Source organism: Leopardus geoffroyi, chromosome B2 (genome assembly GCF_018350155.1).
Source record: "Leopardus geoffroyi isolate Oge1 chromosome B2, O.geoffroyi_Oge1_pat1.0, whole genome shotgun sequence".
In the NCBI taxonomy this organism is placed as follows: Eukaryota; Metazoa; Chordata; class Mammalia; order Carnivora; family Felidae; genus Leopardus; species Leopardus geoffroyi.
The window spans coordinates 139615444-139631393 of NC_059332.1; the positions used below are offsets into that span (position 1 = coordinate 139615444).

The following is a 15950-nucleotide window of genomic DNA, read 5'->3' on the forward strand; positions in this document are numbered from 1 at the left end:
GTGGTCCAGAACCCAGAAGACGCCAAGACGACACACACAGTGAATGCAAAGAGCAGGAGCTCTTACCGCCGCCGTGGCTTTGATTTCCAGCTCCTCTCTTTGCCACGTGACCCTGGGCAAGGCATTTGTCCAAACCCCAGTCCAAGCCTCTGTTACATGGCGGAGACGGTTCTATCTGCTTTGCAAGGTTAGGGCTTCTTCATAAGGCACTTAATATGGGAGGGGTCATGGTAGCATCAAAACTAGGCAGAAGAGATGAATAATAATAATAAATAACGAATTCATTGATAACGCAGTGTTGCTAGCCAGAGACAGCTCGTCGAAAAGATCAAGCACTGGCCAGGGAATCAGGACCCAGTTTTCGTTCCCACTCAGTGGCTCGGCCACTCTCGTTCCCACGTGACGCTGGACAAGCTGCCTAAGCCCTCAAATCTCAGCTGCTTCACGTGTCCCCCTTTATAAGAACCAGAAGGTTCATAAATGTGAAGGCACTTTGATAACTGCAGCAGTCTCCAAATACAAGCCTTGTGACCATTATCTCCACCTCTGAATTGTTTGCATGAGTACTTGATGTTTACTTTTTGCTATCCACCTTCTTCGGTGATGGATCATTTTACGTGCTCTGAAGCGATTCCGTCAGGGACTTAGGCATCCCTGAAATCCACCAGCATAGAAATTTTTGCCAGAATCCCATAATAAATTTTCTTCCTCTTTGCTTATTTCAAATGTTTTTGATAAGACAGAAATCTTTACTTCTCTTTCTTGGCAACAAAAGACACAGAAATTGAGCCTGTGTTGGTGTGTATGTGCATGTGTTAAATAGATCATTCTTGTATGTCCCCGCCCTACAATTTGAGTAAATTTGTGTCTTTTTCGTTTTATTCCCCAGTGTGGTCTCAGTGCCTTTTACCATGCAGTTGCTGATTTGCTCTGTGACAAGCCTATCCTGTTACAACCTGGCAAATCTTATCCACATTTAAGGAAATGGCTCTGTTCCTCTAGTGCTGTAGCTACTGATAGTCAAAATGAGCATATTTTCATTGTCGTTTTCTCTCGAGTAGCTTTTAGGTCAGCATTTGAAGGATGAACGCACTAGCAAAATACTTAGAATAATCTGAAGCAATAGACACCTTGGTGCCTATTTTGTTTTGTGTGGATCGTTCACACATTTCACAAAGTTGTGTCTCCCCTTCTGCCAAACACACAGTAGAAAGATGAAACAATTATTCCGCATTTTTCTTAGCACACGTAACAACCAGGATGCCTTCAAAAATAAATATAACATAAATAAATGGTTGTTTTGGCATCGTCTAAGTTTTACCAGCCACAGAGGCATAAAGATCAAATCGTAATTACTAAATATAGTTTTTCAATTACTGAAATGTATCATTTTGTTACTAATGGGAACTAATTGCCTGAAGTTTCCAAATATTTAACCTAATTCCTGGTTGTTCCTAGGGCGTCTATGAGAGTTCCATTAAACTTTCCAGCCCCAGTTCATTCTCATTTTAACAAACTATGGTGAAGTAATTTGGCATAGCGGTTGAAAGCATCAGTTTTAGGGTCAGACTTCCTGTGTGTGGATCCCACCTCTGCAATGTGTACCTCGGTAAAGTTACCAGTTACAGCTACTTAAACACATCCACCTAGTTGAATTTTATGGCTATGTAGTATGTTCTTACAGCAGGCGTCTGTGCTATCCTTTTTAATGTGGTTTTCAGCTTTTACACAGTTATTTCTTAATTTAAGAAAACCAGCAGATACCCCCTCCACCAAAGACACTTCTTAGATCTTAAGACAGCAAAAGATGGGGAAATGAGTACTTTCAGAAGTTTACACCCACTTAGCTTAATCACATTATCGCTTACGGTTTTAACTGACTTCATACACTAACACTTTGAGACTTCTTTTAAGCCTAGCCGTTGCCACAGACTGAAAAGGTTATACCTGGTTGTGGTCTGTATGGAGCTATGGAGGCAGGGCCGCATGAACCCAATAATGTTGTTGGATTGGCCTTTTTAGAACTTGCCCACTGAGGTCTTCTTGTGTATATGTGAAGGAAGGAAGGCCCGGCAGGTTAGGTGACATAGTTACTGGTGGAATCGCGTCTGGAGCCTGGGTATGCTCACTTCCAGGACAGGGGGCTCTCCTGAACAATTCCAGCACGAGGAGAGAGATGAACACTGCATACTCTCATTCTTCCTGCCCTCCTGGAAGAAGACATGGCGTTATAAAGCACAGAAATTCATCAAACATTGAAACATTTGCTGTTGTATTGACATCATCTCTTCTTTAGGAATTATCTTGGAAAAAAAAAAAACTAGGAAAAGTTATTCCATTGACCAGTGATGACCAGTTATTGTTCCTTTTGTCAACAGGCAAGATGATGAATGACGTTCTGGCACCTTCCCGTGTCCCAGGCCTTGTAGAAATAAATGAGACGTGCTTCAAAGTTCTAATGTGCATCACATCGGATCTTGTTTAAGGAAGCGTTAAAAGGAAGCCGCCGTTACCTATTGAGAAGGCTCTGTGCTCTCAGACATTGTTTCTGATTGAATCCACGGGTTGCAAGCATGCCTCCCTGTATTACCTGTTGGAACAGGTTTAATTTTATAAATTTTAAACACAAACTCTATGAGTTTCCAGTTCATAATTGTTCTTTTTGAGGATGCACTCAGATGAACAATATTGCATCTGTAAGAGATATGCACCTTCCACAGGACCAGAATTGATTGGAATATATAAATGGCAACCAACTCCAGCTGTAGCGTGATCCAGAACCAGTGATGGAGAGGGCAGATTGCAAGGAAACCCTGCCGGGGGGAAAAAGTCGTATTGTGTTGGAACTACAGATTATTAGAACCATAGCTTTAGCAGACCATGGCTTTTTTCTTGAACACGACACGCATAGACTGTAGTTCTTGACTGGTGACTTTAATCCCTTATTAGTCGTCTCCTCGGACAGTCTCAAACGTTGAAAAGTCTTAAGCTTTCATTGAAAGAACAATGCAGCTTGGAGGAAATCCGGGGTTCAATATAGTCTTCTGGGTATTTCATTCCAGCCTTCAGTGACCCGTTATTACAAACAGCAGGTACCCAGGTGGTAGAAGAGAAGCCTAGTGGGAGAAGAAGGAAATGACAATGAATGGGCATATTACATTGTGTTGTAAACATACTTTATAAGTACATTTCTTATTAGCTTCTTATTCAGGCAGAGCTTATCAAAGTTTGCTGCAAGTACCAGACCAGGATTTGCGTTTTGGAAATGATCAGTGTCCACAATACCTGCAGGGAAAAAAACAACAACAGCAACAGCAACTCAAATAAGAGCACTCTTTGCACCGAAAAGAATATTTTTATCATTCTTTTGTTTGTTTTGGCTCTGTCACAAATTAAAGTGCTTGGAATACAGTAGTCTGTGGTCTCTTGAAACTTAATCAGTGAGAACCTAACACTTTCACAGTATGCTGTCTACTTTGGACGTTCATAATAAAAATTGAAACTGATTTTGGTTGTTAGTCATTTACTTTGTCTTGTAGCTGGCTCAGCGCATCTTTCGTGGTTCCTCTTTGCCCAGCAGCCAAGCCCTTTGTAGCACCCTGTGTCTACACAGAGAGGTGCATACGTGGTTTGGGTCTTTCACAGTTTCTTACACCGAACTGCTGTCGATTTCTAGATTTGCACAACCACTCTTTGTTCTTTTTTGGAAAGGCTGGGCTATTTACGAGGGCCAAGGCTCTCTTTGATGATGCATTCTGCAACACGGCTTAGAGATTATTCCTCCCCAGGAATATTACGTGTTTGCTTTCTTCAGTTTCTGGCTGTACTATATTTTCTGTTACATTGATTATAATAGAATTATATTTTGATGATATTTTCCAGTAAATAAGTAGAAAACTGAAGAAGGCTGTGGGTAATTTAGCCACAGCTATAGTCTTTTAGATCACGTCTATTTTGGTTGACTCCCTGCCCAGTGTTTTAGAGTATATTTTTGTGTATTCCACAATATTCTAGTAAGAAATTTTTAAACTCCAAAGAAATCCAAACACGTGAGCCTATTCAGAAAGCTTAGACCTTGCTTGGCACTAAATTTGGTATGGAAATAAGCAAAGATCCCTTTCCTTCCGTTCTTCTGTGGCCAAAGGTGCAACTGGCAGATAGATACGCCACATATCTGGCTCCCTGCCCCCACCCCACCTGCTCCCCACAAAGGAACAGCCTGGATTCGGGGATTCATGTGGACATTCTAGTGCATATATAAGCAAAGGGATTTTGGCACTCTTCATGTAGAGAAAAAAGACAAATAAATAGAAGGTTCTGGGGTTCCTTTCTGAGGATGAGGTGGGAGGAGAAAGAGTAGGATAGCAAACAAACTTAAGAAATAAGGATCATTCCGTCAGAACCAAGTTCATGCGCAGTCTTAGCACTTCGCTGCAGGTGTACTATCAGGGCAATCTTTGTAAACTCCCAAGAGGCACCTTAACAAGGGCAGACGTTCATGCTTTTGTTCCCTGGATGAATTCCCTTTTCCAAAGCTTCCACCACCCTCTGCCTGAGCATCTGGACAAGTTCTCTTTGTGAAGCAGCGTGAATATTTAACACTCCACCCTCCTTCCCTTCCTTCTGCATGCAGCAAAGGAAAGCTTTAAAAAAAAAAAAAATTTTTTTTTTTTTGAGCTAGATTTTAAAATACTATCAGGTGACTTTGACAGGCTGAAGCTATTTGGTATTTACACAGTTAGAAAGAATCGTGGATGTGAGTTGTTTGGTTTCTAAGTAAACGCTGGCCTCTTCCTTGAATTCTAATACGGAGATCTCATTCAAATAAGATGGTTTCAAGCAGTTCCTTTGTGGTTAATAAATTCTTCAGAGAGGGGAGAAAAAAACCCATAACATCTGCTTCAGAATGGTCTCTGCACAGAAATTGCACATAGATGATTACTTTTATCAAAAGCAATTTGTTTTAAATGATTTAAGAATACAAGCAGTTAAGAAAGTGGGTGAGTGTGATGCTTTAGAAGAAGGCCTCTTTCCATTCATTATTAGTAATTTTCCTAAATCCACTATTTCTTGATCCAATTTTTAAAATTGGGGAATATTCCGCACTATTGTGGCTGTCATCAAATCACATCGTTTTTATAGCAGGGCTTTCAGAGGGTTGCTTAAAGATTACCAGGAGGGGACCCTACTGAAGTGCTTAGACTTGGTCTTATTTATTTATTTATTTATTTATTTATTTATTTTAAACATCAACCTGTTTTTTTAACGTTTATTTATTTTTGGGACAGAGAGAGACAGAGCATGAACGGGGGAGGGGCAGAGAGAGAGGGAGACACAGAATCGGAAACAGGCTCCAGGCTCTGAGCCATCAGCCCAGAGCCCGACGTGGGGCTCGAACTCACGGACCGCGAGATCGTGACCTGGCTGAAGTCGGACGCTTAACCGACTGCGCCACCCAGGCACCCCGCCTTGGTCTTATTTATTGTCTCATAGGTACTTACTGTACCTTTTAGTATCTATGAGAAACCTTATGTTTACTTCTCTCATTTCTTCTCAGATACACATCTTTTTCAAAGCATTTAAAAAAATTTTTAATGTTTATTAATTTTTGAGAGAGAGAGAGAGAGAGAGAGAGAGCATGAGCAGGGGAGGGGCAGAGAGAGGGAGACACAATCTGAAGCAGGCTCCATCCAGGCTCTGAGCTGTCAGCAGAGAGCTCAATTGGGGCTCTTGCCATGAGATCGTGACCTGAGCCAAAGTCAGACGCCTAACTGACTGAGCCACCCGGGAGCCCCCAAAGCATTTTTAAAAATCTCATAGAAAAAGACTTTACCCGTGGGCAATAATGAAATAAAAGGAATATATATATATATATATATATATATATATATATATATATAATATACAAGTTCCAACACTGTGCTCAAATATATTTTCTAAGAAGATACTATATACAATATTAATACCAATTTTAAAATCCACCGAAGGATCCATATTTCTAGAAATAAATGTGGCTTTCAGATGGCTAAGACTGTCAGTATGCACAGTTGGGAAGGAACTTGAATGCACCTTTTATAAATTTTGCCTGGGCGGTCGTGGGTGAGGGGAAGATGCCTATTGAATGGAAGGAATTCCTATTCGGAGGATTTTTAAAAATTTTCTTATGAAGACTGAGCCAAATTCTTGTTTTATATGATCTTAAAGGACCCTTCGTGAAGAGTTGCATTAATATTTAAAAGCACCACTCCCCATCCCCCACCATGTCAAGCAAGCTCAGTAAAGAGCCCCAGCTAACAGACATCCATTGGCACCTCACTCACTCTCATTACATTATTCCCATCCTTTTATTACTAACGGACAAAGGAAAAAAGCTAATGAAGGAAAGGGAGTCATTTTTGCCAGAAATGTCCATGTTCTAAGAGTTTTGTTTCGCCTGTGTAGATGGAAGCACACGTACATGCACGCACTTCGTGGGCCTGGAGGCCATAGCACAGTGGCCAGAATGCACTCAGGTCACAGAGAAGCAGAACTTCCAAAGACGTGGTCAGCTGGGGAGACCATGGGGAAGGACAGGCCAGCCGGGGGTTCTGTGATAAGAGCTGGGGAGCTTCCCGCCCAGAAAGTGATCACCAGCCCCCAGGTCGAGGCCCGCATCTCTGCGTGGGAGGCCCGGTCACAACTGAGGCCACATCTCTTTCCCAGCTTCTGGATTTTTTATCAGAATGTTGTACTTCTGTCTTCAAATACCAATATTCCTTCATTCACCCAACACATACTTAATGTAGGACTTACTAAATGCTGGGTGCTGTGTTGAGATCGGAGGTGGGGTGATGAATTAAAATGATGTCTGTGCTTATCATCAGGATCTGCATATTCAAAAGGAGCGACAGGGGTGTGTCACATATTAGGATACGAATGCAAAGGAGGCTCACATAGGCAGATAGACGCCACATGTTTCCCTAAAAATGACTAGGTTATTAGCTCAACATTCCAGTGTGGAAAACAGCTTCTGGTTTTTGGCCTTTTTTATTTTTTATTTTTATTTTTTTGCTGTTTTCTAGTCAGTAACAAGTTTATTGCTCATTTGGTTTTCAGAATCTTAGGATTATATTCACATACGTTAGTCAAACACTCCAGTTCAAAGGTATAGTATTTCCAAGCACTTATCCGATTCCAGTGGCCTAGCAGCAACATTCCTTGGGGCCAGATTTCACAAATATGTTCTCAGTGGGCCTTCCTTCTCACAGGTTCCAAACAGGACCCCCTCTTTTCTTCTAGATCCCTAAACATTAGCGAGGAAGCAAGTACCACCACCCAAGAAAGTTGCATTAAATATTCAACATGAGATGTGACAAGTTCCAAATATAAGTGGATGGAAACAAAAACTACTCTCAAGCACAATGACTTTGGCTTTAGAGTCTTGGGAAAATTATAAATAGAACACCAGATGCCATTTCTACTATCAAAACACTAGAATTCAGAGTTTCTTAGAAGAGCTCCTTAATTTTTTTTTAGAAAAACTACACTTGGGGCACCTGGCTGGCTCAGTTGGTTAAGCATCTGACTCTTGATTTCGGCTCGGGTCATGATCCCAGGGTTATGGGATGGAGCCCCGCGTTGGACTCTGCTAGGTGTGGAGTGTGCTTAAGATTCTCTCTCCCTGTTTCTCTGCCCCTCCCCCATTCACGCTCATGGACTCTCTCTCAAAAAAAAAAAAAAAATACACTACACTTACTGAAACTAAAGGATACATGATAATGAGAGAGTGGGGAGAAATACCTAGAAAGTTCTTCTTGGCCCACATTTTCTCTGAAGTGAGTGTGAATCTCCTGGGTCCATCTTAGCAGCACACAAACGACAAGGTGGGCTTCTGTAGATCCCTGTCCCAGTAAACAGATGCGTAGAAGTAGGGTTGACTTCATGTTTTTGGTCTAGTTATATCGCGGTTAGATATATTACCATTAAGTACAAAAGAGGGAAACAAAACCAATAGAAAACCAGTAAGCTGTGGATTTCATTCATCGTTGGCTCAGATCTTTTATCGGAAGCAGAAAGATCCATCAGATCTAAGTACAGGAATTTACCCAACTGGAATATAAGACTTGTGATAAGCTTTGGAAATTCTAGCATTTCCATTCAGTGACGAACACTAGGCCCTTGCGGGCAATACGTGTTACTTAAAATAAAGCAAAGTATGAACTAAAGCAAGTGTATGACCACCACTAAATCATTTGCTAATTATCCCTTCTTGGACTTCAGCCAAGACATGGCAGTCATGCTCCATGTGGCCAAGATTCTACTTACGGTGCAACTAAAAGCAGTAATTCCTCAGTATACTTGACCATCAAACATTTCAAATTAAGGTTCCACAAGATAACATCCCAATAAACTCTTCTTCTTAGCATAGTAGAGGACTGAGGCTTCTTCAACAAACTTCAGTGTTTAAGGAATTTGAATATGTTGCATAAATGCACTAAAACAAATGCTCTTCTGGATATAACCCTACCAGGCTTTGCTGTTACAGAAGGGCCATCAGAAGGCTCACGGTACTGGTCTGGAGAGTGTGGGCAGTGCCAGCCACAGACCCTGGTGCATAAAAAAGCAGCTTCTAGTATAAATAGACACCAACTAAACAGTCACTCTCCCCCCAAGAGTGGGGCAGAGAGAAACCCCACTTAATAGGAGAGCTATGCTCAGTGTATTTCAGTTCATCCCGTAAAACTGAGTTGCTGGGGAGCCTGGGGGGCTCAGTTGGTTAAACGTCTGACTTCGGCTCTGGTCACGATCTCATGGTTCGTGATTCGAGCCCCGCATTGGGAGCCCGCTTTAATCCTCTGTACCTCGACCCCCCCCCCCCGCCCCTCCCTGCTCGTTCTCTCTCTTTCAAATAAGTAAACATTAAAAAAAAAAAAAAAAACCACCAAGTTGCTAGAAACCAGAACCCCACCCATTTGAGTTGTCTACTCTTGCGTCAGGGAAGTTACTTCTCATCAAGTTTCTTCCATTACCCGTGGAGAAAACAGATTCCTGTATTCACGCAAGTCTCTTCAGCCACTCTTAGCTCATTCTTTAATTTGCTTCCTTTTCATTCCTTTCTCCTGATTTGCACTTGGGTCATTTGGGAAGTGTTTGCAGCTGAAGATGCTTCCAAACCCTTCGCGTTGGTTCCCCAGTTGGCTTGCACATTGGAATCACGTGGCTAGCTTCAAAACAATGCCGATGCCCGTGTCCCTTCCCTAAAGATTGCAATTTCTGGGTATGTCCTGGGCGTTGGGAGTTTTAAAAGATCCCTGGGGGACGAAGTGGAAGGATCCTAATGTGCAGACTGAGTCTGGGAGCTGCTGGGCTGGAGGAAAGGAAAGAAGGATTTGGTAAGCCTATGCCTGAATCCTAGCTCTGCCTCCTGTTCGTTGTGTGAGGGGGGTGAGTTTTTTAACCTCCATGAGCCCTGGTTTCCTCATCTGTAGAGTAGAGATAATCACGCCCACAGCTTTCTGGTCCGCGTCGTGAAAATACCGTGTACATTAACTGATTCGTGACAGCCCATGGAATGCACTTGGCACAGGAAATGGTGGCTGGCATTATTTATCTCCAGGGTAGAATCAAGTTTAATCATTCCCAAGACTGGGACACACACTGCGGGTGATCAAGTGACGTCAGCTTAATGAAAGTGACAAAGAGTGGGGTGGCAGCCAGGCTCACTGCCACACGGGAGGCTCTCCCCTCCCGACAACTGAATTGTTCATCAATTGCTAGCCTGTTGGAAAGAATGATACAACCTTATACTCAGAGATAAGGCTTTTGTGTCCGTCTGTTTTCCCAGGATGGGGGGAGTCTGCCCAGGGCTTTGGGAACAGGATTTGCCTGGCAGATCAATCTGAGGAAATCTGGGAAGTTGACACTTTTGAAAGGCCAGCTTGACTCTGTGAGTTGATGGCACTTTTGCTGATGGCTCCTGGCCACGGCCCCAGGCACATCTGTAAGGACAGAGGTGGGGCTCTCGCAGGCTCCCCACTCCTTACCTATCCTAGGTCGTTGCCCATTAGCGTCTGACACCTGATTGTATCTTTAGTCTAATGAATCTCTCTTCTCTAGTTGTTATTTATTGCCTTGCATTCATCTGAAATAAGTGAAAATTAACTTCATTTAAAAAAAGAACTGGGGTGCCTGCATGGCTCCGTTGAGCGTCTGACTCTTGATTTCGGCTCAGGTCATGATCCCAAGGTTGTGAGAAGGAGCCCCTGCTTAAGAGTCTCCCTCTCCTCTCCCTCTGCGCCTCACCTGCTTGTACTCGCTGTCTCAAAACAAACAAGCAAAACACAAACACGATGCCTTTGGGGATGAAGGTGATTCCTGCATGCAGACACCTTGGGGGAGGAGAGAAAGTCTATCTCATTCTGCCTATTGTGACCCTGGGGAAGTGTCTTCCGTGGGGGAGGAGAGCGGAGGTTAACTGTGTGCCTTCCCTCATGACAGAACCCTGGAAAGGTGGAGCGTCAGAGCTGAATGGCACCCGAACCCCAGGGGTTCCTAGCTGTGCTCACGCTGAACTTTATGCAAGATCTTAGGCGTATTGGAATGTTTCTTTGGCAAGGGCCATGGCTTTGCATCAGATTTGCAAAGAGCTTGGTAATCCTCCAATACTTAAGAACCAATTTTATTAAGGAAACTCAGAGGAAGGAAGCTTGAAAGCCGCCCCCCACCCCACCCCACCCCACCCCGGACAGGGCGGTGAGGAGCACAACGGAATAGAGCTCAGGCGGCCACTCCGTGCTGCGGCCCCCGGCCCCCAGCTTCATTGCGTGTCTCAGGCAGCAAGGGTGGGTCGGGGCTGTTTAAGCCCAGGTTCAACTCATCCAGTCTGGATCCCAGCCCAAGTCAGACAGTGCTGACGGGGCGCAGGACAGGACACAGGTCCCATTTCCCTTGAGCGGAGGACTCCATGTGCCCTGAAGGCGCTGGGAATGAGGTAGACTGCTGTAGCTGCTGAAAATTCACATCGTTTTAACCTGCAGGGAAGAATCAGTCTGGCTCAGGTTCCTAACGGGAATGTGGGCAGGTCTAAAAGAATTCAGGCCACTCGTTGTGGAACGTAGGTGTCTTAGTTCAGGCTGCCATAACAGAACGCCATCAACTGGGAGGCTAATAAACCACAGACATGTCTTTCTCCCAGCTCTGGAGTCTGGGAAATCCAAGATCAAGGCTCTGGCCGATTTGGGGTCTGGTAAGGACCATCTTCCCCCTGCGTCCTCCTCCCTGGGGGGAAGGGACAGGCAGGTAGCTCTCTGGAGTCCCTTTTTATAAAGGTGCTAACCTCGTTCGTGAGGGCTCTGCCCTCACAAGCTAACCACCTCCCAAAAGCTTCCAAATAGCATCACACTGGGGATGAGATTTTGAATTTATGAATCGTGGGGTGGGGGGGGGGGTGGTGGGAGGGTGGAGATACACAAATATCGTCTAGAGCATTAGGCAAAGACCTAAAGGAAGAAGGATGGTTTGTGTTTTCTTTTATGTAATTTAGCTTTCACGTGGGCTCATTGGCCAAACAGAGGCGGGGCGGGATACAGGAATTCGACAACCATCCCTATTAAATCCTCACCACACCAGGAGCCCCTTAACAATGAAAGAGAAAACGTTACCACACAAGGCTCCCTTGTGGCTGAGCTGTAAGCGGCAGGACTTTGCGGATGCACGGAGAGCACTTTATGGGAAAGGCTTGGAGGGACCCCCGCTCTCCCCAGCAGAGGGTAAGGTCTAGTGCTGAGCTGCTCAGGCTACAGAGTCAACCAACGTACCTGGAGTGAACATCTCAGCTCCACTGCACGCTGGCCTTCAACCTTCACCTCCTTAAGCCTTAGTTTCCCAGCTGTAAGACAGGGACAGCTGTGCCTGCTTAGTGGGCTAGTTTTGAGGAAGAAAGGACAGAAGGCTTGAAAGCAGCTTCTGTGTCTTACAGACCCCACCTGTTGGGTTGAAGGCATTCTGCACTGTGAAATCGTGTGACTTTAAATTACAGTTCGTGTTGTTAGGAAGGAGGGAATCACGCCTGACGGTTCAAGTCCTAAGTCTCAGATGAAAATATGAGATCTTGAATGACTGCCTTTTGTTTTCCTTTCACATCAGCTGCTGGATCGTAGGACCTCAAACTTTTCTTGGTTTGTTTTTTAATGACCCGAGTAAAGAAAGAACACATTTTTATTATAAATGATTCTAACAAGTACAGACATTTATAGAGTAAAGGTGACTGACTAGTCTGTGTTTTTCCGAAATGGCTAAGAATATACTTTCTAGGGAAACTGCTCTGGCAGAGCCCCCCCCCCCCATGTGGCAAGCCTAGAAAATGTCTTTGATATGCATTTGGTTGCTTGACATGCCTATTGACCTGGCATGATATCACAGCTTTCTCGTGCCAAGGGTGTGAGGAATTTCCACACCCGGGAAATAGGGGAAATAGTATTTCGACAGGACTGGAGCGTTTCCTCCAGCAGAAACTGTCCCAGCTGCTCTGGCAGCGTTGGGCACAAGAGGCTGACTTTGGCAGGAAAGGACGTGGGAGGAAGGAGGCAGGAGATACAGATTGTTCTGGGGGACAGAGTTTCATCATGAGGGCAGAGAATTTGGTGCTACTCTTGCGGGAGACCAACAGGAGACCATTGAGGGTCTGGCGCTGGGGACCAAGGTCAGGCTGACTCCAGAGAGGGAGGGGCTGCTGCTGACACACCCTGTGCCTCTCTGCATATTGCAGAAGGGAGCCTCTGTGCTCCTAAGGCACACAGCATGGCAAGAGGAGCACAGCTGGAGTTCAGCTCCTGCTCACCCCCTCACAGGTGCATTTGTGCAGTATGCAACTTGTACAACACGCTCAGCAGTCCCAGTACAGACCATCCCACCCCAGCCAGCAAGAACAAGGATAATATCGAGGGGCCATCCCTTATGCCCAGGTTTTAGAAGCATGGTGAGATGGTGGAGAAGGTACTGGGGAGATGGACAGGTTAAGGACATTCCTTTTCACAGATCCTGGAAAGCATCTCCTTCAAGCTTATCTAGGGCTTTGTGGGTGCTCTTGACCTCTCCAATCCCCTTCTGCCCTTCTCTCAAATTCTTCCCCAAGACAGGATCTGTTCCCTTCTTCCATTCAAAGGCCCTGCGCTCCCTCCCCTAACCCCTTTGCTTCAAAGGGCCACAGAGCGAGCTCTCCATGGGTAGGAAGAGGGTCATGCGGAGCCTGGCACAGGGGAACAGCAGATCTCAGGTCGCGGGTGCCCAGCCTCATGCTGGGGGGCCTCTGGTATGTGAGGGATAAGCTCAGATGAGGAAGGGAGTTCAGGGCACCTCCCAGAGCATCCTGTCCTTGTCTTGTTCCATGTGCCAGTTTCCCAGGGCTGCCGCTGTCCTCCCCTGCCACCCCTCTTCTCTGCGTCCCTTTTCCTTCTTTCTCACATAAGGACACTTGTCATTAGATTTCGAGCCCACCCAGATAATCCGGGTGATTCTGTCTAGAAATCTGCAAGCACATCTGCAAAGAGCCTTTTTCCAAAATAAGGTCACGTTCACAGGTTTCAGAGGTTAGGACGTGAACGTATATTGGGGGCCGCCATCCAAGCCACTGCATACTATAATCCCAAGCCTGAATTATGTCCTAATGGAATTTTCTCTTTTGTCCTTGGGGTCTTCCAGTGTTTTCATTCCAGCCCCGAGGGGAACATGAAATATTCTGGAGTATCGCTTGAACAGTGCGAGGACGCTGTCGACTGTGAAACAGAATTCCGTATAAGGGTCCAAGCTCAGGCCCAAGGAGTGTACTTAGGAAAGACCAAAAGATCCTTAAATCTGTGCTCTCCTCCTTATTTTCATTGTGTTTGCGCATCCAAATGACTGTCCCCTCTCCCCTGAATTATTACAATACCTTCCTCGCAGGCCTCCTCCAGTTTCCTTTCCAGACCTCAAAGGAACCTTCCAGAACGTGCAAAATCTCATTGTGCAAATACACATCACGCACAGAGACACCCACACCCCTGTTCCCATTGCTCTTGAGAATGAAGCCCAGAGCCCTGAGCTGGACCCACACAGGCCTGTGGTGAGCTCTCCAGCCTTCCTTTCCATACACCCCCTGGCTTTCAGAACTCCAGCCACACTGTGTGCTCCTGCCCTCGTGGCTGTTTCGAGACTTTGGAAGCCCGTAGTTTTATTCTGAAGGCTCTCGGCTCATATCCTATCAGACAGATAAGATTGTGGCTGCCATATTCTAACCAAAAAAAAAAAACGACGAGATGTTTTGTTTGCATTTTATTAAACACTAATTTCGACTTTGCCGGGTGTTTTTTTGTTTTGTTTTGTTTCTCTTCAGATCTTGAGGACAGCATATTGTTTTCAGGTCTCCTACCTGTCAGGCAGCGCGTACTGAGATCATGGGAATATTGGTTTAGTGACAGAGTGCCTGGTATTTAGTCCCAAATATGCCCATGACTCATGTCACCTGGCAGGTCAGGGTCTCTGTTGCTCAAGTAAATGCCAGGAGCCTCGGAGTGCCCGTTCAGCTTTTGACTTGGCGTCTGGACTCTAACCGCCCACAGAAATATTGTTCAATCATAGGCCAAATTGACAACTTGGCTATTTCTAGAAAAAAGGCAAGACTTAAAAGTGACTTGGTTAGGTAAGGAGGTACAGAGGCCCTGCCCTAGAGATGGTCGGGAGGGCCATCGTAACACTCCTACAAGGGAAGACACGGTCACGGTTTACTAGAGGAACCAGAAAGGGCTGCGCTGTGGGGAGAAGAGTCAGGATCTCAAAGGTGGGGGAGAGCGATGGAACCGGATTTGCGAAGAGCTGCCGTTCAAGCTGCACTTTGACCACAGAGAGGGGTGGTCTGGGATTTCGAGGGCAGGAAACGCCAGAGCAAAGGCAGGGAGGCGGGGAGCAAAGGCAGGGAGCAGCTCGGAGCCCCAGGCGAGGGGGCAGCGTGTGCGCAGGGGGTAGCCCTCTACCTCTGTCTCCGCCACCCACCCGGAGGGCAGCGTTTTGTTCATTTCCAGAGTTCCACAAATGTTACCGATTCAGTTACAAGATCGTATGTCATATAGGGCAGGCCCCGTCTGGTACCCGAAACGTAACGGTGTACAAAGCCAAGTCCCTGATTTCGCAGGGCTTCTAATCTAGCGGGAAGAGGCACGTTGATGTGATCCGCTGGGTGGGTACAGGTGCTACAGAGAGAAGGGAGAAGGGTAAGGGAGGAATGGGAAAGGGGCAGGGGAGGCCACGGCCAGTACTTTGTGCGTGGAGGGCCGGGAAGACCTCCCGGATGACGAGGTGACATCGGCTCGATTAGAGATCAGAAGGGCTCTGTGCAGAGTGTGGAGCCTGCTTAAGATTCTCTCCCTCTCTGCCTCCCCTCCCCCCGACCCCCCTCGCTTGCACACACACGTGTGCACACTCTCTCTCTATTAGGAAGAAAAAGGAGAGGGGTGCCTGGCTGGTTCAGTCAGTGGAGCATGTGACTCTTGATCTCCAGGTTGTGGGTTTGAGTCCCATGTTGCGTGACACCATCGCGTGAGTTTCCATGGTTTATGGGGTGTGGGTTTTCTTTCCCAGGGCCCCGGGGACGTCTTTAATGCATCGCTTAGAGTTTTGCTTTGCCAGGAGGCTCGGCTGAGCTGGACAGAGCGGCCTCATCGTGACTGGCGTGCGCTTTCGGGGGGGCTGTGACTCTCCTGTGTGTGTGTGTCCGTAAGTGGGTTGGAGTCCTGACTTCCAAGTCTCCCGATGGGCTCTGTTCCGTCTCCACCGCTGACCAGCTCTGGGATGCAAACATGTGGTTTAGGCTTCTTCTTCTTCTTTTTTAGTTTAATTTTTCACAGAGGGTGCAAGTGAGCGAGGGGCAGAGAGAGAGAGAGAGAGAGAGAGAGAGAGAGAAAGAAAGAGGGAGAGAGACAGAATCTCACACAGGCTCCGCA

At 45.9% G+C, this 15950-nt stretch overlaps 1 protein-coding gene across 6 annotated transcripts in view; it reads left to right on the plus strand.

The window, feature by feature from the left end:
- SCAF8 (SR-related CTD associated factor 8) overlaps positions 1–15950 on the plus strand; it is a 219156-nt gene that overhangs the window by 158457 nt on the left and 44749 nt on the right. For 4 of the 6 annotated variants that reach the window (XR_006717668.1, XM_045500110.1, XM_045500112.1 and 1 more), the window contains one exon: positions 2379–3506. The exons of the other annotated variants lie outside the window; for them this stretch is intronic. The gene's annotated coding sequence lies outside the window, so the exon portion shown is untranslated. Of the gene's footprint in view, positions 1–2378; positions 3507–15950 lie in introns of those variants that run through there. 6 annotated transcript variants of the gene reach the window in all.